The sequence below is a fragment of the Mus caroli genome, chromosome 14 (assembly GCF_900094665.2).
Source record: "Mus caroli chromosome 14, CAROLI_EIJ_v1.1, whole genome shotgun sequence".
Classification (NCBI taxonomy): domain Eukaryota; kingdom Metazoa; phylum Chordata; class Mammalia; order Rodentia; family Muridae; genus Mus; species Mus caroli.
The window spans coordinates 48,105,209-48,127,099 of record NC_034583.1 but is presented as its reverse complement, the minus strand read 5'-3'; the positions used below and the strand labels follow the sequence as shown (position 1 = coordinate 48,127,099).

Sequence of the window (21,891 nt, the reverse complement as noted above, 5' to 3'; positions counted from 1 at the left end):
AAAAAAAAAAAAAAAGAACATAGGCAATATACATTGAAGAAAAGTCTTCCCAGAAACTATTACAATATTTTCTATAACCCTGGATGGAGCACCTCTGGAACCCCCTCAACCCCAGCAAGTATTAACTACCTACTTACTCTTAGGAAGCCACAGGGCCTTGGAAACCCCTCCCCCACCAGCTGTTAACTGCCTATATATAGCCCTTCCCCCATCCAACAGTTAACTGCCTATACATCTACAAGGGGAGGAGATTATGAACCCCTTACCCTTACCACCAATATGATAAACAGTAATATGCCAAATCTTACAAATCTTAGGTCTTGCATAAGTAATTACAATTGCTCAGAGTTCAAGAGTGCAAGGACTAAGTCATGCTAAGAGGACATCATTCTACAACATTAGGGGGGGAAGTTAGAACATGATAATCTAAACACATATTACACTCAATTTTGTTTGTAAGTTCATTTTAAATTATCTAACAGAGCACCAGACCTCAGCACAACTGACTCCATGATGGAAGTGCCATTCAGACATAAAATTCAGCATGTAGACAGCACCACCAGCCAAAACAAAAACAAAGGTGCAATCTATTAAAGTCCATAGTTCTGAGAAAGTCTCTAAATGTACTAAGCTTGCCTTTTGGCTTCTGTAGTTCTACTTCTAGCTAACAGTTCTTGTTAACAAAAGTCTGTCAACCCAGAACATGGTTTTGTGCTTAAAAGCTCACCCTGAGAAAGGCTACACTGGAATCCTGAACACCCAATGTATTCACTAGCCAGTTAATAAAGACTTTCTATTGGCTGAAACCTATGTCTAAGCAGTCTTTTCTGCTAAATACCTGACAGCAACATATGGTGGAACATGTCTTTGATCTCAGCACGTGAAAGCAGCGGTAAGCAAATCTCTGGGTTTGAGGACAGCCTTGTCTATAGAGGGAGTTCCTGAACAGCCAGGGCTGCATAAAGCGAAAAAAGAAGTCTAAGCTGGAAGTGCATCACTCTACAGCCCAGTCTGCCTTGAATTCTGGCACAAGCATTTAATCCCAGCACTCAGAAGGCAGACAGCTCTCTGAGTGTTGAGGCCAGCCTAGTCTATAGAGTAAGTTCCAGGATAGCCAGAGTTACAAAAAGAAACCTTTTCTGGGAAGGGGTGTAAGGAGGACAGAAAAGAAAACGTGGTAGAAGGATCAGGAATTCAAGGTCTTCCTTAGTTATATAATTGAGTTCTAGGCCATCCTGGACTACGTAAGAACCTGTTTCAACTAGTCAAATAAGCACTTGAGTATTATCCAAGGACGGTGGTACACAGCTGGGATCCTAGCACTTGAGAGAGGGAAACAGAAGGATTAAGAGTTCAAGCCTAGTCTGAGACCTCATGAGGCCATGTCTCTAAAATCATAGTGGGGACTGGAGACCTGGCTCATCAATTATGAGCACTGGCTGCTTTTGCAGAGGACTATTTTCTGGTTTGAAGTAGAATGGCTTCCATAGACTCTCATATTTGACACTTGGTGGCACTGTTTGGGGAAGCTTAGTTGGGGTAGGCTTGCTGGAGGTAACAAGTCCCTGGGGGTGCAGTTTGAGAGCTAAAGATCTTGCCCTGCTCCCAGTTTACTCTCTCTGCTAATGACTGTGGTTAAGGCTGCAAGGTCTCAGCTTTCTGCCAGGGCATCATGCTTATCTCCTTGGAACGATAATCTCAAATAACCTCTTCCTTCTGAATGTTAGTTCTGCCTATAGTGTTTTATCACAGCAACAGAAACGTAAAAAATGAGACTTGGGGGCTGGAAAGACTTAGGCGCACTGAGGTCCTGAGTTCCAGAGGTCCTGAGTTCAAATTCCAGCAACCACATGGTGTCTCAAAACCCTCTGTAATGGGATCTGATGCCCTCTTCTGGTGCGTCTGAAGACAGCTACAGTGTACTCATACACATAAAGTAAATAAATCTTTAAAAAAGAGAGAGACTTGATTGTAGTGCCCAGCTCACAGCTGACTGGAACTCCAGCTCCAGGGGATCTAACACCCTCTCTGGGCTCTCTAGGCACCAGGCATGCAGTAAACGTAGATGCACATAGTACACATAGATGCAGCAAAGTATTCCCATGCATAAAAGAAAAGTTAAAAAAAAAAAAAAAAGTCCTGCTAAGATAGCTCAGAAAATAAAGGCACTTGACACATAGTCCAGTGACCAAAATTAGATTCCCTCAAACCCATGTGATGGAAGAGTCGAACCAACTCTCTAAAACTGCCCCTCTGACCTCTGCATATGATCTACATAATATATAAGTGAATCTTTAACTTCTTAGAGAAAAAGCATCTGAATGTTCATAAAAGAATTGTTCATAATTTCAAAAAGTTGTAAGCCAACAGGATATCCACCAACTGATGAATGGCTAAAACCTGGTATAGCCAAATGATTGACTATTACTCAGCCTTAAAAAGGAACAAAGTTCTGATGAATGTGCAGACAACCCTTCAATAGATTATCTTAAGAAAAATAAGCTATGGGCTGGTGAGATGGCTCAGTGGGTAAGAGCACCCGACTGCTCTTCCGAAGGTCCAGAGTTCAAATCCCAGCAACCACATGGTGGCTCGCAACCATCCGTAATGAGATCTGGCGCCCTCTTCTGGAGTGTCTGAAGACAGCTACAGTGTACTTACATATAATAAATAAATAAATCTTAAAAAAAAAAAAAGAAAAATAAGCTAGACCCAAAAGACTACATACTGTGTAATTCCATTTATGTAAAATGTCCCAAATAGGTGAATCCATAGAGATATCAAATTGCTTAGCTGTTCCTCAAAGTTGGAGAGGTAGGGTGCATGTCACAGAAAGGAGATGGTTCAAGAGAGACTCAATTTAAAAAACAAAAAACAAAAAACAAAAAAAAAGGTGAGAAAGTGAAGAAAATATGGTATTTCTTATGAAAAGATTGAAATGTTCTAAAAATCAATTGAAGTGATAACATTGAAAGAACTGAAAACCATTTGGGAAATGAGATAGAATATTACTATATAGCCCAGTCTGGCCTTGAATTCTGTTTCAAAATTTATACATTTATCTATTTACTTACTTATTTACTGTGTGTAGGCACATGTGTACCATGGTGTGTGGAGGTCAGAATGTAATTTGTGGAGTCAGTTCTCTCCACCATCCATGAGGGTCCTAGGGATAAGACCGAGATCTTTAGGACTGGTAGCAAGAACACTTACCCAACGGGTCTGGCCTTAAGCTCTTGAATCTCTTGCCATAGACTCTCAAGAGCTTAGATTATAGGTGTGAGCCACCACACCTGGCTTACCTGTATGGTTTAAAAAGGAAAATAAAGCCAGGCATGGTGGTTTATACCTGAGACCTCAGCACTGAGGAGGTGGAAGCAGGGGATTCCAGAACGTGAGGTTATCTACAGCTACATAACATATTTGAGACCAACCTACAAAAGACCCTGTCTCAAAAAAAAAAAAAATGTGGAGGGAGTAAATAGCAAGGTCTACCAAGTACGTTTCAACAAATTAGTGATTTAAAATCTATGTATATGGGGTTACTCTGCACCAATACAAAACATGCTAAACATATTAATTGTAAACAGGAAGAAAGGAACTGAAAATTAAACAAATTGATCCTTTGTTTAAAAAAGGGGGGGGCTGGTGAGATAGCTCAGCAGGTAAGAGCACTGACTGCTCTTCTGAAGGTTCTGAGTTCAAATCCCAGCAACCACATGGTGGCTCACAGCCATCCGTAGTGAGATCTCACACCCTCTGGTTGACCAGAGTGAGCAGAGGTCCTAAAATTCAATTCCCAACAACCACATGGACTTCACAACCATCTGTACAGCTACAGTGTACTCACATACATAAAATAATAATTTAAAAAATCTTTAAAGAAAAAGGAAAAAGACTGAATAGTTTATACTTAAGATATCATCCTGAGACTAGAAAGGTTGCTGAATAAAGATACATACTGTTGGGTTTCAGACCTCAGACAAGGGGCTGAGGTGGATAATGTACATCCCAAAGCAGATCTAGCCGCTAGGTTCCCCCAGCATCCTTCAGTCACTACCTGGCATATCCCACCCCCAGCCCTGACCTTTCTAGCCTAGGGGCTGGGCTGCCCTTCCCCCAGAGGCTCTTCCCTATAGAATCCAGACATTTTGGTCTCTCTCTGTGTTTTTCCTTCTCTCTGTCCACGTGCTTTCTCTCTTTCCCTTTCCCTTCCCTGATTCCCTCCCCATGGTGAGTTCCCTGAGACCAGTGAACTCGCCCAGTAGAGAGCAGTTTCCCAATAAATCTGTGTTTAGACATATATTTTTTGGTATGTCTTGAGTTGGCTCATTTCACTCTTGGAGAAATAACCTATCACTTGCCACTAAGACTGAAGATCCCATGAACATGAGACTGTCATGGTGGAAGATGACACCCATAGGTCGTCCTCTGACCTCCATATGTGTACTACAGCACTCGTGTAAACACCACACACGCACACACACGCGCACACACACACACACCAGTAAACCTTTAAAATTTAGAAGGTTATCGTGTGGGGAAAGATTAAATACAGTCTGTAGTTTTTATGCAAAAAAAACAAAAAACAAAAAACAAAAAAACTAGGCTGCCCATGGAGTGAACCAAAGAGGTAGAAGTAAGAAGGAAAGAAGGACTGGCTGGCCCTTGGGGCTTTCTTCCAGATTAGGTGGATGTTGTATTGTGTGTTTGGTCACTTGGTTCCCAGCTAGCATGGGCCTTGGGTCCATGCCTATGAGAAGTGGGTTATGGAGGAGAAGCATCGAAGCTTCTAAGCCTGGACTCGCTTCCTCTTGATGCCCTGCTTTCTGACTGAGCATTTGATGAAGCCACCCTCTTCCTGCTTCTGCTACGAGTCCTTTCCCATCTTCAAGAACTCTAATCTCTCAAACTGTAAGCCAAAATAAATGTAACCGACTTCTTATCACACTCATATGACTGGCCCCGAGAAAATTAACTAGTATTAATACATTTGGGATTCCTGCTCATCTCACAGATCATTCTTGAACCTGACAGATAAAATTGCAGCAACAATACTTGTTAGTTACAAGACTGGTGAAAATCATGAATGACTGTATTCTGGGAAATTCTCAAATCTGCCAGCGTATAAATAAAACAAAGTTTAAAGCTTAGGCCTTTTGTTTGGGTAGTCTCCCATTTAGCTCATCTAACTTAAACAGACTACCTAGCCTACAAGCCAACATGAGAGCTCTAGACCTCTCTGCTCCACTCTGGACTATGTGTGTTCCTTTCCAGTTCTGGTTTTGAATCTCCTGCTTCTGCTTGCTTCTGCTTGCTTCTCCCTGCATCACTCCTCTGTCCAAAGGTTCCACCTTCTTCCTCCTTGTCCTAGCTATTGGTCATCAGCTCTTTATTACAACCTATCAGCACTAAGATAAAACCAGAGCAACTCTTGATTGCCTTCAGGCAGGTAAGGATAGAAGAATATTTACAAAAGGGAAAAACTCTGTGATGGGCCATAGAAATGACAATACCAGAATCCTGTCCATACATCCTTTTTTGCTGATACAGAAATTACAATTGATAATACAGAGACACACAGTCACACAGTGTGAAGAAAGGTTGCCCCAACACAACTGAATAAATAGCAGATAAAAGACTTAGCATTTAGCCGAGCATGGTAGCAAAGGTCTATAATCCTAACACTCAGGGGGCAGAGAGAGATCTCTGAGTTTGAGGCCAGTGTGGTCTATATAACAAGTGCCAGGCTGAGCCAGGTGTGGGGGCGCATGCCTTTAGTACTAGCACTCGGGAGGCAGAGGCAGGCAGATTTCTGAGTCAAGGCCAGCCTGGTCTACAAAGTGAGTTCTAGGACAGCCAGGGCTATACAGAGAAACCCTGTCTCAAAAAAACAAAAAAACAAAAAAACCACACACATAGACACCAGAAAAGACAAAACACAAAACAAAAAAAACCAAAAAACAAAATAAAACAAAACAAAACAACCATGTACCAGGCCAATGGGAACTACACACTGAGATGAGACACTGTCAAAAAAAAAAAAAAAAAAGCAGGGACGGGGCTGTACAAAAAGATGGATAAATTTTAATTCAGCAACCTGACTGCTCTGGCAAGGGATCATGTCCAAAGACCTTCTCGGTCTATGTGATCTAGCTGGAATGACACACCTTTAATCCTTTTGGCTGGAATGCATACACAACCTTAGTACACACCTTTTATCCAAAACAATGAAGGTAAGGTTAGTTTAGAGAAAGAAGAAGTAACATTCGAAAGTAGCTTCTAATTGAGGAGCAGACAAAATGACAAATCAGAGAAACATTTGACAGAATGAGTCAGAGACAGGATATGCACAACTCAGGGGAGATCAGACAGGAGAGAGACTAGCAGAGAGAGAGAGAGAGAACGTTAGTTCAAACAGACTGGTTGCAGACAGAGGTGAAGACAGAACAAGCCAGAGAATGAGAAGAAACAAGAAAATTAGAACAGATTGATAGCATTAGCTTGAAGCCAAACAGAGCACTCCAGTCAGAAGCCAAGAGAAGCCTGTTGGAATCAGTCATCTTGGAGAGGAATTTGAGCCAGAACAGTTGAGTTGAACCAGTTCAGGAAGAGCTAGAAAGGGTGAGCTTATTCAGCAGTAAGCCTCCTAGATGATACTAGCACCTGGTGAATAAAAGTCACTTTTACAACCCCATAGGTAAAGGTGCCACACAACCTGAGTTCCATCCCTAGAATCCTCAAGGTAGAGAGAGAGAGAAGAAGTCACACACAAGTTTTGACCTCTACAAGTGCACTGGGGCACCTATGCCCTTACACACAAATGCCCTAATATTCTCACATGACTCCCTTAAGTGTGCAGCTGTCTTATGAAGAGTGTCCTTCCTGTCATCTTCCCAGCAGAGAAAAGTTATTCTCAGCACAGGTCATTTCTAAATTGGGGTTCTTATTCTGATCATTATTTATCATGGCACACCTGTAGACAGAAGGTGAAATTGTTGCATTTTCCTAGCAGTTGTGGCAGGGTGGTTTCCTCCTTCATGTGTCTAAGGTTTGCCTGGAGGCTTGTATTTCAGAAGTGTATCTAGGCTGCCAGTGACTTCTGTCTGCTTCAAACATGACTGCCCATCAGCTTAAATGCAGGCTTTAGTATTTAAGACCATTTTTGTTGTATTTACTTGTGAGTGCATGTGTGCGTGTGCGTGTGTGTGTGTGTGTGTGTGTGTGTGTAAAGGCCAGAGGTAAAATCAGATATTTCTTTCAATCACTCTCCAACTTTATTTGTTTATTCATTTTTATTTTTTCAAGACAGAGTCTCACTTTGTACGTCTGGCTGTCCTTGAACTCACTATGTAATCTAGACTGGCCTCAAAACTCATAGAGCTCCACCTGCTTCTGCCTCCTAAATGCTGGGATTGAAAGCATCAGGATGCTTGCCACCACCTTGGTTTTTCTATGAGGTCTTTCACTGAATGTGAAGCTCACTAGTTCCACTAGAATGGCCAAGCAGTGAGGTGCAGGGATCCCTTTGTGTCCTGTCTCTAGCACTAAGATGGCAGGTACTCAGCTTTGTGTCTGGCTTTTTACAAGGGTGCTGCTCAATTGAACTCAGGTTTGCAAGGCAAGTCCTTCCCTGTGTGAGCCATCTCTCTGGACCCCAGCACATGTAAACTCTCAAGTATTGCAGGGCCTACAGCTGTGCACTGGATGGAGAAGAGCCAAAGGCGCTACAAAACAACACAGTGGGAACTCATACCATGGAGGAACTCAGTGGAGATGCTCTGTCTCCCTACTTAAATGATTACTCCAAAGTAGCTAAGACATCAAAATAGAAAAATAATCACATCAGGAACAAGAGCACATGATAGAAAATGCTCTTACAAAACCCCTTTTGCTGGTTGGTTGGTTGGTTAGTTGGGTCATCTTTGTTTGGTTTGATTTTTGGTTCTTCAAGTCAAAGGTTCTCTGTGTAGCCCAGTTAGTCTAAAAATTGCTATGTGGACACACAGAGATATAACTATCTGACTTTGCCTCATGAGTGCTGAGATTAAAGCCATGAACCACTAGTCTCTGCCAGATGTACATTTTTGTAGCTGCCATTGGCCACGGAGCACTGGATACCTGGTAGGAGAGCTGGGGATGGATGGGAAGGATGGACGAGAGAGGAATGAGACCAAGACAAAGTTTCTGATCAAGGCCCAATGCTGAATCCTTAAGTCTGACTTTAAAAAGGGGAAACCCATCCCCTACTTTGCCAGGATCTCCTCAGGAAATCAAGCTCAGCTGCTCAGTGGCTTCTTGCAGGAAGCTGCAGATGTGGCAGGACAAGACTACACCTAGGTCAGAAGACACCACCCTAGGTGGGCTGGGTGACTGTGACAAACGAGGTCTGATTCAGCCCACTCAAGGCTGGGGGAAAGGCACAATTCCTCCCTTTTTATTTATTAAAAATTGGGTGGACTGGGGATTAAGATTTACTTATGCTCCATGGTTCCACCTAGGAATTATGGTGACTGGTGGCCACTACTGGCTTAGGTCTGTACTCTCTCTTACCTGTCCCTGAGGACATGTTCAGCTTGCTTGTGTTTATTTGCACAAACACAGTCTTTTGGTGTTTATTATGAACAAACATGGTCTCCTAGCACATGCCTCTGTTTTATGTTGATAAGAGTCATAGAACATCAGTGGCCAGTCCTTGACTGCTGACCCTCAGAGCACACCTTTTTCCCATTCAGACCAAAGCCGTGAAGGACACATATGAGTATGCACTCAATGTGTGTCTTCATAGAGATGAATAAATGCCATGGTGAATGACTGAGCCTGCCAAAGAAGATCCTATATGAAAACAACCAATCTGCTTAAAATATGTCCCAAGCACTCAATTCAGTTGTAAATTAGCAACAATCAGACACAAGGCCTGGCCTCCTGGTGTGGGGGAGGTGGCTTGGAGAATCAACAGAAAAAACTGTTACTTCTCAGGTAATAGTGGAAGCTATGCTCCAAATTAACTCAGATGGCTGATAAAGATTTTTAGCCATCTTCATAATTGGAATCATACTCGTTAGAAGACTCGGGATCTGTGTCCACTTGACGAACACTTGACAAACACTCTTTCAGGCAGCCATCGGACTCTGTCATGAAAAATTACAAACAGAACCTCTCTCCCATATTAAAACGGGATCTGGAACATTCCATGTATTAGTTAGGGGGTCTTGCCATTTAACCATGGCATATGAGCTAGAAGTGACTGGATGCCAATGCTGATCCACTGCAGACTGACCTTTAGCTTCAGTTTGCAAAAAGTTTAAAACAAATAAGACAAAAGCAAGATGTACTTTTGGTGACCTTGGGGGGTATAATTCCCCTTTCTTTTTGGTTTTAAAAGCCAATTTTTCAGAGTGCGATGTGCACATTCAACAATTCCTTGTCCCGTTGGGTTATAAGGAATTCCAGTTTTATGTTCAATACCAAATTCCTTACAAAATGATATAAAGTTGTTGCCAGTATAGGCTGGCCCATTATCTGTCTTAATGACTTTAGGTAATCCCATAGCATTAACGGGTTGCAAACAATAATCAATTACATTTCTACAGGCTTCTCCTCTATGTAGAGAAGCAAAAAGGAATCCTGAACAAGTATCAATAAGACATGTATATATTTCTATCTTCTAAGTTCTGCATAATGAGTTACATCTATTTGTCAAATATGATTGCGCATAAGACCTCGTGGATTAACCCCTAAATGTGGCACTGGAGATAATGTATTACATTTAGGGCATTGTTTTACAATCATTCTTGCCTGCTCCTTAGTGATCTTATGTTGGAGCCTTAAGGTATGGCTAGACAGATGAAATTTATCAAGATCACGTCTAGCCAATGCAACAGAATCTGAAACTAAGGCTTCTCCTATTAGAGCTCTGTCAGTGCAATCATTGCCTGCAGCTAAAGGTCCAGTAAGGCCAGAATGGGCTCTTATATGATCAATATAAAAGGTATTTTTTTCAAAGCAAGAAAAGCCCAAATAATTAAGGATTCTGAGTTTGTACCTTTTCTGGAGCTATTTGCAGTCCTTAATCAGTTAAAACCTGTTGTAAATCTCTGTAACATAAAAGCAAGTCCTAAGGTTCTTTTCCTGCTATTAAGGCATCATCTGTGTAATGAATTGCTGCGCCTGCCTGCCGTGGGCTTGCCTCGTTGGTCCCTCAACCGGCAGGAGAAGTCAGGGTCCCAGTACTCAGGTGGACAAGGAGTCGGCAAGTGACAAACAAACACAAAAACCAGAGAGAGTATTGGACATGAATGTAATTTCTCAAACCGAGCATCAGACTTATATTACAGAAGAAGACAAAGTAGTTAGGTGACTTTTTTAGTTAAGGTTTTACTACTGTGAACAGACACCATGACCAAGTCAAGTCTTATTAAAAAAACAACATTTAATTGGGGCTGGCTTACAGTTTCAGAGATTTAGTCCATTATCATCAAGGTGGGAACATGGCAGTATCCAGGCAGAAATGGCACAGGCAGAGCTGAGACTTCTACGTCTTTATCCACAGGCTGCTACTGGAAGACTGACTTCCAGGCAACTAGGGTGAGGATCTTATGCCCACACCCACAGTGACACACCCATTCCAAACAGGTCACACCTATCCCAACAAGGCCACGCCTCCAGATGGTGCCATTCCCTTATCCAAGGATATACAAACCATCACAGTGACACATCAGCCAAGGTACATTGAAGTTATCCTATGCATAATGACACAAAATAGAGAAATGCATACATAAAGACTGACAGGAACAAGGCAGTGGTTACAACTGAGATTAAAGGCCACCCTTTCTAAAGTCAGCTATTCTAGAAGCCAGGTGAAGATTTCACACCCTAGTCACAATTTATGCTATTCCTCTGAGCCTTGTGAAAGCTTGCACCAGGGGGTTCTGCTATTGCTGACCTTTTCATGAATAATGCAACACTATAGTTCCCCCTTAAACCACAACCCTACTTCTTCCTAGACCATTATAAATTCCTGCATATGGGAGTGACTTAACTGTTATGCTAAGCTTACTTTGTCGAACTAGCCCTGAGATTTCTAGCTCTTATCCAGTAAAATACTGAAAAAGAAAGCTTGCAAGACCCTCCACACTATCGCAAGGACAAATCTGAAACACATCTGTGTTATGGGACGCCAAAGACTCTCCAGGAGACCAGATTCTGTGAAAGTTTGTACCTCAGGACTGCGGCCAAGCTTTTGGACTTGTCACACAGACTCCACTGGAGTAGGTGTGGTAATGAATGATGTATATCATAGTCCATTGCTGTCTTACAGGCTGAATGGCTTGTGCCACAAACTTTTGACATAAGGTAGGACTATTAACCATGCCCTGAGGAAAAGCTGCCCATTTATATCTTTTCATGGGTTCCTTAAAATTAATAGAAGGAATACTGAAAGCCAATCTTTCACAATCCTCAGGGTGCAAAGGAATAGTAAAGAAACAATCTTTCAAATCTACCACAATTTTATAATATCCTTTAGGAACAGCTACTGGAGATGGAAGCCCAGGTTGTCAAGCTCCCATAGGTATTATGGTTTCGTTAATCTTTCTTAGACCATGTAACAATCTCCATTTACCAGATTTTTTTCTTGATAACAAATATTGGAGTATTCCATGGTGACTGAGATTCTCTTAGATGCCCTGCCTCTAGTTGCTCCCACACTAACGAAGAGGTGACTGCTATTTTTTTCTTTAGATAAAGACCACTGATCAACCCACACTGGAATATTATTAAGCTGTTGAATTTTATCAGCATGGGATGCAGGCAAGATAGTGGCAATTATGGAAAATACCCCAAGTCTCTAGTGTTAGAATGAGACTTAGGACCCTCAAATGTCTTAATGCCTTGTCCTTCCTTTCCTAGCCCCTGACCAGGAAAAAAATCCTTGTCCTAGCATCTGCTTAGTCACTACCTCATTAGGACTACAAATTATAAGACCTATCTGTAACATGAGATCTCTTCCCCAGAGGGTAATAGGCAAACTTGACATAACATAAGGCTGAATTTGTCCTGAATTGCCCTCCTCATCTCTCCAGGCTAGAAATTTAGAGCTTTGTTTTGGGTTATTGGCATAACCAATCCCTCTGAGGTGAGTGAGCATATCAGACAAAGGCCAAGTTGAAGGCCAATCTTGTCCTCTAATAATTGTTAAATCTGCCCCAATATCTATGAATCCTTCAAAGTTTTTTACTTCAATTATTAATTTAAGATTAAATCTCTTACTAGTAATAGATTGAGCCCAGTACACATAAGAGGAGCCAAAGCCACTCTGTCCTCTCTCACTCTTAACAAATCTGGAAGGTAGCAGATGCAGGGGAACTAAGATAAGTTGAGCAATTCTTTGGTTAGCAGTACAGTTATAATACCATAAAGGAAAGCAGCAATAATTTTAATTTTTCTCTCATAATCAATATCTATTACACATGGATAAATCTGCAGTCCTTTTACAATAGTACTGCTTCATCCTAAAAGAAATACCCAAGTTTCTGCAGGTAAGGTCCAAAAACTCCTGTAGGAAGAGTTTGAACTCCCATTTCTAGGGTTAACACCACATGGGTGGTGGAACAGAGGTCCAATCCTGCACTTCCTGGGGTTACCCTGATAAGTTTAAAAATGGATTTCCTTGGCTGGGCAGCAGCTTCATGGCCCCATAAGCTGCTTGCTGTACATGTCTCAGGGCCTGAGGCTGGCACATCTGCTCATTTCCTGACACAGGATGGCCCTGAATATCTGTCTTAGATTTATATTCCCCGGCCCAGTGGTTACCCTTCCTGCATTGAGGACAAATTCCTGGGATGTAGCCTACTCAAGGTGCCTCTGTTCCTAGAACAATCATTTTTTAAAATGGCCCAAACCTCCACATTTAAGACATATTATATTCCCTCATTTCTGTGAAAGCATTTGCTGGCACAGTGGTTCCTTGCAAAGCAGCGGCCATGGACAAGCCCTGATTATATGGCAAAGCCCTGGTTATATGAAGGCCCAATCTCTGCACAAAGATGAATATACCCAGCTAAGTCTGTCTGTGCTTTGTATGGTCAAATAGCGGTGCGACACACTGCATTAGCATTCTCATAAGCCAATTGTGTAACAAAAAGATTTCCTGCTTGAGAATCTCCAAATATTCTACTAGCTGCTTTTAGTAGTCGAGCCACAAAATCCTGAAAAAGTCCATCAGGAGCCTGTCTACTACTAGCTAAATTTCCACTGAGATCCCCTTTAGTCGGTAATTGATTCCAAGTGCGGCAGGCAGCCATTGCAACCTGTGCATACACTCCACCAGGAAACCCAATCTGATTAGCATTGCCTTCATACCAACTTGTCCTAAAAGCATGTCAGCATACCAATCTGGGCTACCTGTCTGAGCATTCTTTGTGGCAGTTCTCTTACTAGCTTCACGCCATTCAGAACTCCAAAGTAAGAAATCTTCTGACAAAGTAACCTTTCATAGAATCTTCCAATCTTGGGGGGTTAAATGGGACTCCATCACAGTATCCAATAAAGATTGTGTAAAGTAGCTGTAGGGCCATACTGTGCCACAGCTGTTTTTTAACTCTTTTATCACCTTGAACTCCAAAGTCTGATACTGTCTGACTATTGTTCTGCTGGTCAGTTATCTCAACTATAGGGAAAGTTAGCACGTCAGATGTGTCCTGCCTGCCCTTTCCCACAAGCCTGACTCACAGCTCTTTTGGTGTATCTCAGAATCGCTGCTCTTCCCTGTACTTGACAACTATTTTTTTTTTTTTAGCTCCTGTAGTTCATTAGTCAATTTCTGCATCTTAATTTCAAACTCCAATTTATTTATTTGCATGTCCATCTGGGCAGCATGTCCTGCAGTAGAGGACATAGGCAGAGCAGAAGGTGCACAAGGAGGCCGATCCTCATCGTAATATTTGGCAGCTCCTTTTTCTGAATGAGCTTCCTCCTCTGATGTTAGCTCATCATTAGTATCTCTATAGCTTTCTAATTTAGGGTTGAGAGGGCCCTTTTCTGAGAAAGCCCTCTCTGGCAGGTGTTCTTCCTGAAATTCTTCAAGCTCTCCCTGGGCACTAGTTGATGCCTGCCAGGTCTCTTCATCAATAGCGTCTTTCATGGGTGCCCAGAGGCAGAGGGTGATATTATCTGCCCGAGTGGTTCTCACAGCTTCTCCAATTTTTTTGCAGGTTCTCTTATCTAAAGTTCTTTCTTCTTGAAACTATGGGCAGCAAAAATCTATCTGATCTGAAAAGTTTTCTAACAGTTGTTCTTCAAACTCTACCCCTCTCACCTGAACAATTGTCTGCGGAAAAGGCCTGTTTAGAATTTTCCAGTCCCATTTTCCACTGTCAATCCCTAAGTGGGATCAGCATTGGGTCAACACTGCCCCTACTTAGCCTGTATCCCTTTGCACCTACAACAACAGTTTCAAAAAGATGAAATTTAAGGCTAGCATAGCATCAATGTTATATGTTGCATACCATCTTCTTCTGTTTTCTGTGGAGCTCCATCAAGACAGTATCCCTAAGATGATCTCTCCATGTCCGATTCCCATGTTTGGGTGCCACCTGTAGCCCCCAATGGCCACGGAGAACGGGATACCTGGTAGGAGAGCTGGGGATGGATGGGAAGGATGGACGAGAGAGGAATGAGACCAAGACAAAGTTTCTGATCAAGGCCCAATGTTTAATTCTTGTCTGAATTTAAAGGGGGGAAACACATTTTTTAAAATATATTTTTACTGATTTTGTGTGCATGCAAAGGTGGGTGTACACATGCCACTTGCGTGTGTGGTGGAGGTAAGTCTTGGCAAGAGGTAGTTCTGCCATTCCACACTGTATCTCTGGAGTACAGCATTCCAGCTGTCAGGCTTGGCAGTTGTTACCTTTACAATAATGAGAGATCTCACTGACCCTAGATGTACCTTTTTTTTTCCTCTGTATAGCACTGGCTGTCCTGGAACTCACTCTGTAGACCAGGCTAGCTTCAAACTCGGAGATCCACCTGCCTCTGCCTCCCAAGTGCTGGGATTAAAGGCATGCGCCACCATGCCCGACTCCTAAATGTACTTTTAATTCTTATTTAACTTCATGGGAAGTTTTATTTAACACTAGTAGATGTGCATGGAAAGGTAATAGAATGAAGATTTAAGGGGCAAATTATGTAAAGTAACAGTTTTGGTCATCGGCAAGATGGCTGAGGAGATAAAGCTGCCTTTCTACCAAACATGGCGACCTGACTTCAATCCCCAGGAGCTACATGGTAAACAGAGAGCAGTGAGTCCCAGAAGCTGTCCTCTGGCTATCTATTGCCCTACTGTGGCATGTATATGACCACAAATACAGTAAATAAAAAATGTTTTTAAGAAAGTAACAAAGGAAGTTAAAAAGACAAATCTGGGCATTAGATTCTTATTTCAAATACATGTTTAGCCTATCAAACTCTCAGAAATTTCCCTTCTCTTTGAGTCTTTTTCCTTATTCCTGATAAAGCAATACAGGGCTGATATATGGACTGAGCAAGGTTTGTGAAGGTGATATAAAAATGTAGTTTAGTGCTCTGAGTGCCAACAAATCACCAAGGAGATCATGTAACCTCAGATGCTTCAGCATTTGAACTCCAGCATCACCTACCCCTGGGCAATGATTTTAGGCATGCAGTAACTTCTCAAACCCTGTTTCATCATGTGTAAGATATAGATAGCCCCTCCTTTCAGAGATCCAATAGGCACCTGTATATACAACTTGCAAACTTTAATACATGCTTATGTCTTTGAGTTTCATTGTTATGAAGAGACACCAGGCCAAGGCAACTATTACAAAGGAAGACATTTCAAAGGAGCTGGCTTACAGTTTCAAAAGTTTAGTTCATAATCCTTATGATGGTAAGCATGGCAGTGTGCCGGTAGACATGAAGCTGAAGGCTCCAAGAGTTCTACATCTCGAGCCACAGTCAGCAGAAGGAAACTTTGTGCCACACTGGGTGGAGCTTGAGCATAGGAGACCTCAAAGCCACCGCCACAATGACACACTTCTGCAAACAAGGCCACATCTCCTAATAGTGCTATTCCCTATGGTCCAAGCATTCAAACACATGAGTCTATGGGGACCATAGCTATTCAAACCACCACAGCTTGTCATAATTGGCTCAGTAGATTATTAGAGATAAGATTTTGAGCTAGGCTTGATGGTACACAACTACAATTCTGTCACTGATAAGGCAGAGGCAGGATTGGACCAGTGAGTTTTTAATGTACTTCACACAAACTAGGGTCATCTGACATAGAGGGAACCTCAGCTGAGAAAATGCCTTTATTAGACTGACCTGTGGGCATTTCTTGATTAGTAATTGATAGGGGAGTTCCTAGCCCTCTGAGGGGCTCTGGCATGTAGTTTTGGATTGTATAAGAAAACAGTCTGAGAAGGCCAGGGGTAGCAAATCAATAAGCATTGTTCCTCCATGGCCTCTGTTTCAGTTCCTGCCTCCTATCTTGAGTTCTTGACCTGACTTCCCTCCATGATGGGCTGTGATTGGGATGTGTAAGCCAAATAAACCCTTTCCTTACCAAGTTGGTTTTGATCCAAATGTTACAGCTATAGAAAGCAAACTAGAATACAGATCATGAGTTTAAGGCCAGGCGAGGCTATGTAGGGAGATCCTGTCACACAGGAAAAGGTGCTAGGCTTACAAAACTTTGCTGTCTTGCTTGGGCAGAAAAAAATATGTTTAATAGTTTATGAGGTCTATATTAGGATATCTACCACCAACATTATGCTCATATGTAATCAAGATGATGACTGTAAACAGATCAAGTAGTGGTTTAAATGAAATGCATTTTTTTTTTCTTTCTGAAAGTTTAGTGTAACTTTTCTTAAGGTAAAAGGCAAGTTTATTTTTGTTCTGCAGTGAGCACGTTGTGTGTGATGGGAACAGAGCTTCCCTGCTAATGTAATTTATTCTATTCTTACAATATGGGGACTAGAAGATTAGCAGTTCTAATCTCAAAGTTGTTTGAGCCTGGTTAAGTAACTAACATAGACTTACACTTTGAATTTTCCCATTAAGAAGAAAGAAATCCTGCAATCATAGAAGAACTAAGGAGTTTTTTTTTAAAGGGAGAATATAACTTCAATTTTTCAAAACCTACTTTTAATGAGTGTTCTTAAATGCTTTAACCTTCCTTCTAGCCCACTACCCACCAGAGGTATCGGGAAAGAAAGGATATGGGAGAAGTGGACCTGTTTGGAAATTTGCTTTGGAGCAAATCCCATGTGTGTTGTCAGGAAATCGGCAGTTCAGTTCACAGGAAAGCAGCTCAATCCACTCTGAAACACGTCACAGATACACCAGCAGTCCAGTTCGGTAGAGTCAGGACAGTAAACACGAATCATCAATGGTGGAACTACCCAGCAGATACTGCCAGGCCTCAGCCAAGTTGGCACAAGTCAGCAGGAGGCACCAGGGCCAATAAGTGTTGCACAGCCAGTTCTATAAGCAAGCCTCGCCCAGCTTCCATCACTGTCTGTGAAGTCCTCACCATGCGTCTTACCTCAGCACGGGAGTCTGACTTAGCAAAACTCCACGTGAGTCTGTCTCAGCTGACAGAACTCTGCTAATCAGCCTGAGGCTGCAGAAGCAGCGAGAAGCTGCAGCGCATCACCAGAAGGTTTTTGTTTTTGTTTTTTTTATGCATTTCTCTCTGTGGAGTCCCAACAAATGAAGCTCAACTACTCAATATAAGATGGACCAATACATGCATGCTGTCATTAGCAAAGAATCCTTCATCACATGTCCTTTCACATGCTTACTTTAGCAGAACATCCTTTCACCTCTGTCTGCTTCAGCTAAACGATCCTTCACGTGTTTGCCCCAGCAAAACGCCATCTGACACAACTGACTTTCCAAAGAACCCTTAAGTTTCCACTTCAGGAGAAGAAAGGCAGAAACAAGTTTAACATGGCTGATTGTTACATAGAAATCCTGTTCCTGGGTGGGGCAGATGGCACTTGTGTGTAATGTCAGCTCTTGAGAAATTGAGGCTGGCCACCATCCTTTAATCCCAGCACAAGGGGCAAGGTGCAGAGGTAAACAAATGACGAGTTTGAGGCCAGCCTGGTCTATAGAGTGAGTTCCAGGACAGCCAAGGCTATCTAGAAAAAAGCAAACAAACAAGTGAGGCAAGATTAGGCACTTAGTAAATTCAAGGCTACTCTGGGTTATACAAGAGCTTGGAGGAGGAGGAGGAGGAACAGGAGGAACAGGAGGAACAGGAGGAACAGGAGGAACAGGAGGAACAGGAGGAACAGGAGGAAGGAGGAGGAGGAGGGACCTAAGAATGGCTCCTTAGACTGACTTGTCTAGAGGAAGAAAGCAGTGAATGAAGTCTGCATCTAGTGTCTATACATAGTGGCCCTGGTGATTACGCAGATCAGGTACTGAAATAAAGTAACCCTTTATCTCTTTAAGCAAAAACAAACAAAATGTCTGGAGAAGTAACAAGAGTTGGGAGAACTGGGAGAGTGCTTCATCGTTTGAAGATGATGCTGATTCCCCTGTCTGCTAACCCCGTGGCTGTCTGCCTGTTCTGAAGGCCACAGTGGAGTTCCAGAGGCTGCATAATTTATAAAGAATGGAAATGTATTGTTGTAACTGTGGGCCTTTCTATGCCTGCCCCAGTTCCTGAATAATGACACAGAGGCTTGTATTTATTTACAATGCTTTTGGCCTTGCTCCCCAGCCAGCTTCTTCACTTAACACTTTCCTATTGAGTCTCATCTAAGCTCTGCTGCCTGGTTACATCTCCTCACTTTGATTCCACCAACTTCCACATCTCCATAGTGAATCTCCCTCCCCTGACTCTCCCAGAGTTCCTCTCGCTGCCAGACGTCCCACCTTCTGTTCTGCCTTTTGCATTAGGCCATATTCAGAAGATGCCTTAGACAGGCAAGGAACGGCAGAGACACATCTGTACACAGTGCCTGTAAACATTATCCCTACATATTAGCTCGTTCTAGATTTGGGGAAGTTCATCAAGGTGCCAAATGGGAAGGTGCCTCGGTATGGACAGCAACACACAGCTAAAGAGCAGAGACCTGAAAGAGCAAATAATAGGTGATGACGCTCCTAGATAAGGAGCCCATAACCACCAAAGGGGCACTGATCTAATCAACATGTAAGGGGAGAACCCCCATAAATAAACACTAATCTAATCAATATGTAAGGGGAGGACCCCCATAATATAAACACTAATCTAATCAATATGTAAAGGGAGGACTCCCATAATATAAACTCTAACTCCTCTTAGTATTGTCACATTAGCAATACAAGTTGAACTTCTGTGGTTCTCTCTCTCTCTCTCTCTCTCTCTCTCTCTCTCTCTCTCTCTGACCATGAGTTCTAAAGGAAAGGAAAAACATTGCAACTCTGAGTCTTTTGGAGCCTGGGTTTCTTCACTAAAATGAGAGAATCACACATTCCATGTTCCTTGAAAGAAAGCTTTTGGTTTCTGTCTATTCTGATCTGTGAGAGCCAGTCCCAGCACCTTGACCACTTCCTTCTCACTTCCCTGGCTTATTGCTAAGAGCCTTTCCTTTTTCTTCTTTGTGGCTTTTAAAAAAAAGATTTATTTATTTATTTATTTTATATATATGAGTACACCGTAGCTGTTTCAGACACACCAGAAGAGGGCATCGAACCCCATGACAGATGGTTGTGAGCCACCATGTGGTTGCTGGGAATTGAACTCAGGACCTCTGGAAGAGCAGTCAGTGCTCTTAACCCCTGAGCCATCTCTTCAAATTCAGACTTTATTATTTTTTAAAGAGTTATTTACATTCACTTTATGTGTGGGAGTGTTTTGTGTTGGGGGATATATACCAGAGAAGACTACTCAAACATAGGTTTAAGCCATAGAAGTCTTTTTTGTCTTGTTTTGTTTTGTTTTGTTTTTGTTTTTCAAGACAGGGTTTCTCTGTATAGCCCTGGCTGTCCTGGAACTCACTTTGTAGACCAGGCTAGCCTCGAACTCAGAAATCTGCATGCCTCTGCCTCCCAAGTGCTGGGATTAAAAGTGTGAGCCACCACGCCCAACTCAGGATGAGCTTTTAAGCACAAAAACATGTTCTGGGTTGACATACTTTAGTTAACAAGAACCATTAGCCAAAAGAGAAAAGAAGCCAAAAAGCAACATTAGTACCTTTAAAGACTTTCCTAGAGCTATGGACTTTAATGGACTTCGTTTTTTGTTTTCACAGATGCTACTAACTAAATGCTGAGTTGTATAGCCTGCATAGGACTTCCATCATGGAGTCAGTTGTGCTAATGTCTGGGGGCATATTAACATGTGGAGCCCTGTTACATTTTGCCTGCATGTATAGAAGTGTACTGTGTCTATGCCTGGTGCTTGTGGAGGCTAGGAAAAAACATTGGAGTTATAAGCTGCATGTGGTGGTTTGAATAAAAATAGGCCCACAGGGAGTGGCACTATTAGGAGATATGGTCTTGTTGGAGTAGGTATAGCCTTGTTAAAGTAGGTATGGCCTTGTTAGAGGAAGTGCATCTTGATGGGAGTGGGCTTTGTAGTTTCAGAAGCTCAAGACACATCTAGTACAGCATTCACTTCTGCTGCCTGAAGATCAAGATGTAGAACTCTCAGCTTTTTTGTTACAGGATATTAGATCATACTATGAACCCTGATATTGTGTTATATAATGAAAATAACCCTGTTTCTAGTTGTGGTATGGCTCAGCCTTAGCACAGCCTTAGCACATCCTTATTACACATTTTTAATCCCAAACAATGAAGGTAAAGTTAGACTGTAGAAGGAGACACCCATGTATGAAAGTGATATCTAATTGAATGACAGAAAGAGTGACAAATCAGAGAAAGATTTGACAGAACAGGATCTGCCCAACTCTCATGAGAACAGAGGAAAGAAAGGTAACTTAGAGAAAGCAGTGCAGAGGGAAAGAGGAGGTGGTTTTACTGGGACAGTTATAGACAGGACAGTTATAGAGAGGACAGGTTGCAGAGGAAGAACAAGCTAGACACAAGTGAAGACAGAATGAGCCAGGAAATGAGAATGAGGCAGAAAATTATAACAGATTGCTAGTTAGTTTGAGATCAAGCAGAGAAATTCAGGAGAAAAGAAAGAGAGAGAAAAGTCAAATTCAATCAGTCAGCTTGGAGAGAAGATTGAGCCAGAACAGCTGAGGTGAACCAGCCAGGCAGAGATCAGAAAGAACAAGAAAGGGTAAATGTGGGGCTGGAGAGATGGCTCAGTGGTTAAGAGCACTGACTGCTCCTCCAGAGGTCCTGAGTTCAAATCCCAGGAACCACATGGTAGCTCACAACCATCCATAATGATGCCCACTTCTGGTGTGTCTGAAGACAGCTACGGGGTACTCATGTACATAAAATAAAAAAATAAGACTAAAAAAAAAAAAAAAAGACAGACTACAGAGGAACTGTTTCCAATGTCATCACAAGTAAGTCTCTTTATTACAAACTTGAGTTTGGGCTTGCTCACCTCCAGCCCACAGGACAGTTCGGTGAAGCAGCCTTGAATGCTCATCAGGACAAGGTTTTGTAGGTAAATGGGAGCAAGTGAGGGGGTGTCCAACCTGGCAAGCATCTAACCGAATGTCTATTGTAAGCCTGCAGGTGGGTGCTCTGAAGACCATATACAATCATGAAGGGTCTGAAAGTACATCTGAAACTATCAGACTTTGATTAACTGTTGCTAGGAAGTAGCTAAGGAGTAACCCTGGCCAAGGACAAGCAGTGGAGTCCTTTCTGGTACTTGGGTGCAACTTGGGTTCTCTCTCTCTCTCTCTCTCTCTCTCTCTCTCTCTCTCTCTCTCTCTC

The 21,891-nt window shown here is 42.3% G+C and overlaps 1 pseudogene; it reads left to right on the top strand.

Annotated features, from left to right (window-relative positions):
* The first annotated feature begins 15,218 nt into the window (after positions 1-15,218).
* The window catches only part of LOC110308959, a 30,469-nt pseudogene continuing 23,796 nt past the window's right edge, over positions 15,219-21,891 (top strand).